This window comes from Micromys minutus, assembly GCF_963924665.1.
Source record: "Micromys minutus genome assembly, chromosome: 21".
NCBI lineage: Eukaryota > Metazoa > Chordata > Mammalia > Rodentia > Muridae > Micromys > Micromys minutus.
The window spans coordinates 28190792-28194899 of NC_137956.1; positions in this window are offsets into that span (position 1 = coordinate 28190792).

Genomic DNA, 4108 nt, shown 5'->3' on the forward strand with positions numbered 1-4108 from the left:
ACTGGGAAGCTGTACTGGGCATCTGTTCCTGACCCATCTTTGCTTGCCTATATCACAGATTGGACAACCTGCCTTCCCTCAAGCTTTTAGACCTTGTGGAGCAGAAAACATAGAGACTGTGGAAACAGCCTTCAAAAACATAATCAAAAAGAGAAGTTATAATGACTCTTCTCTTTCCTTTAATGTGACCAATTATTCTGACTTAATCATGGACTGGTCTAGATTTAAATATAATATTGGAAAAAAAGAAATGACAGTCTTCATTTGGATGGCTGGTTCTGGGCATTCTCAGAGACATATTTGGAAGTTAGCTGCAATTCTTTATGAAGAAATGTTAGCAATAGATAAGATTGGGACAGGATCTGGACTTTGAACAAGTGTTAGTGCATGTTAAGGCTCCCAGTCTTTTACTAATTGGTCATGTTAATTATTTTTGTTTCTTCCACATTATTTAATGTAATTGGATTGTACACTTTATAATTGTTAAGTGTTCAATCTGGCATGTCTGTTATGGTGGTTTATCAACTAGCTTTTGTTTTATTGCCCATGAGTATTACAGGACCTTGATGTTCTGAAAAGCTTGCAAATACTGGAAGAAGTAAGTCAGGCTTTAAGCAGAAGCAAGAGGGTAGTAGTTACTTCTGGTATAGCAGCTTTAATTGCATTAATAGCCAGCATCACTGCTTCTGCAATTGCTTTGACACAAGAAATTAAGACAGCTACTTTTGTTAATCATTTAGCAAAAGAAAAAAAATAGTTACTAATGTCCTGAGTATTCAAGAGGATTTAAATAAGCACTTGGAACAATGGATGATGCTCTTTTTGGTACTATTCAAATTATTGGAGAGAAGGCTCAGAGTTTAAAAGTAAGAAGCCATCTTGAGTGACACACCAAATACCAATGGATTTGTGTTACTTCTAAAATTTACAATGATAATCCCTATAATTGGGAAAAGGTTCAAAGACACTTGCAGTGTATTTGGCATAATACTAATGACTCTCTAGATGTTTTAACTTTGTATACCAAGTTTATGAATTTAAAGAATGCTGCTTCACTGAGCTTTGATGCTGCAGATATTGCTGATAAAATTATTCATGGCTTAAAGTCAGTATTCCCATCCTGGTCAAGCTTCAAGAATTGCATATATAGCTTGACCATGCTACCTCTTCTTACCCTGGGAATATTTTTGTTCCTGCCCATCATGATAAAACATGCCTTTAACAACATCAATATGTTGGCAGTCAAAGTACATGGCTTGAAACTAAAAATGGACCCCCAGAGCTATTAATTTAACAGGCTGTCAGTCAGAGATGGGTAAGTTCTGTACAGAGCCTTACCAACCTAAGACAGAAGTGCATTGCTTTTGATAATGCATATTCCAAGACAGGTAAGGAAGGCATTATTGTTGGAACAACCTAAGACATATGTAGTCTTGTTTATGAAATAAAAAAGGGGGAGATGCAGAGAGCTTTTGGGGCCTAGCCACTTGGCAGAAATTTGACATTGGGCCAGGACAGGGAAGTAAGCTCAGAGAAAAATCTGACTTTAGGCTAGAACCAAGAAATGACGTTGGCCTAGGATAAGGAAGTAGGCTCAGATATCTTGGTCATTCTTATAAGCCCCTAGAAACAGTGATCACGAGACTTTATTGCCTTGTTTGTTCCTTGACATTTTGTGTTTATTGTCTTGTCTGCTCCATTAACCTGGAACTGACCTTATCACTTGCATGCAATTAAAATGGCATACAAGCAGATTAGGAAAAACAAATTTGCCTTTCAGCCTCAACTGGCTGGGGGTCATGCTACAGTATTGTCTAATTGTTTCTTTCTTGAGAACCCATTGACTGAATGATCTGGTTTGGTCAGAATTAGGACAATGAAGGATGCTGCTGGAACTCAGCTGCTATCTTCTCCCCTTCCTCCTTCCTTTCTCCCCTTCCTCCTGCTCCTCCCTTCATTTTCTTCCCCTTCTTCTTCCAACCCCCACCCCTTTTCTCACTTCCTGACTTCCTTGAGCAGCTCTGTGATGTTCTTGCCTTATGCAAGAGCAAGCCTGCTCTCCAAGATGTGTATTTTCTTAGAGGCATCCTTCTGACACCACCCCTGAGACAATTAACTAAAAGGAATTCCATCCCATTCTGTGACATTCCCCCACGTGTCAAGGACATGTGGCAAGAGTTTAGAAAGTCCACATTTTGTTTGTCTCTTGTGCCATCCTTGGAACCAATAAATCAGACGAGCTTGGTGGCTTCTTTTGGGGCTTGGTGGTTTTACCTACAGTTACCTTTCCATAGCTACCTTTCCTCAGCACACAGAATTAGGTGAGGTACTCTATCTCAGATCACATCTATGGACTGTTCCCACTGTGGACCCTTGTCTTAGAAGGAATCAGCGAAGAAGTCTTGGAACCATGGTGTGGACCTTGACCAGGCCATTCGGTCTGTTCCTCTTCCTAGGGGCTACCTGTCCACAGCCTGTGGAATGCAGCTCTAGGCCCTGCAGGCCAGTGGAGTAGAGAGCAGCAAGGCCAGTTCTCATGTCTCCCATGGCTATGTACCAGCTGGCCTATATGCTGCCTGAGTTTAACCAACATGCAGGGACTGACCAAAGGGCAGCTGCTCTGTGACTGATCCCCATCAAGGCAGACAAAGTGGTTTCCAGTATGAACTTACACAAGTTGCATCCTAGTAGCATGCAGACACCTTCTACCTAAAGCTGGGCTGGACCTGAGGACTTAGTGACCTGGCACACCTTCCGTTAAAATAAAAGGGTCATCTTGACCCAAAACATTAAGTGATGTAAGCTGAAAAGGTCGAATTCCTAAAACAGATTGACAAGGAAGAGGGCCTGGAGTGTGGGCTCCGAATGACGCAGGAATTTTCCATGACTCCAAAGACAGGAAGCAGGCTACCCTAAGGCATGTGGTCTGGCTGTTCCAAGCACACAATCTAACAAATGGACTGTGGGTGCCAAGGAGTCTGTGGGACACCAGAGTTGTGATGTTGCAGGGGGCTGGTCCAGAAGCAAGGTTGGAGAACATGGAAGGCTCTCAGGCCTGAGCACACAGGGCTGGGGAACTCACAAAGGGCAGAACTTGTTTTAGATCAGGCTAATCATCTCTGTTCCAAAAATAACTGTCCTAGGGGCAAGAGTATCCAAGCCTTTATAAATCAAGGCTAAAGCAGCTTAAAACAAAGCCATTCAGTGTAAAGGAACAGTGGAGAGGAAAGAAAGAGGCTTTTCCCTCCAAAAAACAACCTCACTCACACTGTCAAAACATTGTTGTGACTGCCTGTCAGCTCCTATTCTCCAGAACAGATATAGCTCAGGAAATTCTGTAATAAACTGTGGCAACCCTTTGGCTCAGCCTTTTGAGCTTCAGACAATCACCTGTGTCACAGAGAGCGTTTGCGGATTGCTTGGCACCCTGCCATCAGCTCTAATACTCATAGGAGGGATGGAAATTTGTTGTTTTCTTTTTTTTTTTATTATAGGGTTTTAGCAGGGCAGTGGTGGCACATAGCTTTAATCCCAGCACTAGGGAGGCAGAGGCAGACATATCTCTATGAGTTTATGACCAACTTGGTCTACAGAGCGAGTTCTAGAACAGTTGGGGCTACACAGAGAGACCCGGTCTTGGAAAACAAAAATAAATTAATAAAATAGTGTTTTCAGATGTGTGTGTGTGTGTGTGTGTGTGTATGTAGGTGTCACAGGGTCCCTAAGAGGGCATTGGATTCCCTGGAGCTGGAGTTACAGGGTGCTGGGAACTGAACCTGAGTTCTGTGGATGAGCAGCAAGTGTGCTTTTGACCACTTTCCAGATCTCTTTTGTTATTAATGTATTATCTACAATCCATATTTCTGAGTAATGAAATATCGGTTTGAGACTGTAATCCATTGGGGAGATGCACTTTCCTATAATTCTTAGGAATGCAACAGTAACCCACAGGGCAGAACTTGAGGAACAAGTAACTTCACCACCCTCAGACATCAGTGGAAAAGTACCTCACTGGTGGTTAGTATGTGCTTCTGTGGATCCTTTTCAAATCTGAGTCCTTTGATGGAGTAATAGTTTTCTCTGACTAAAACCTTCCATCCTTGAGGGA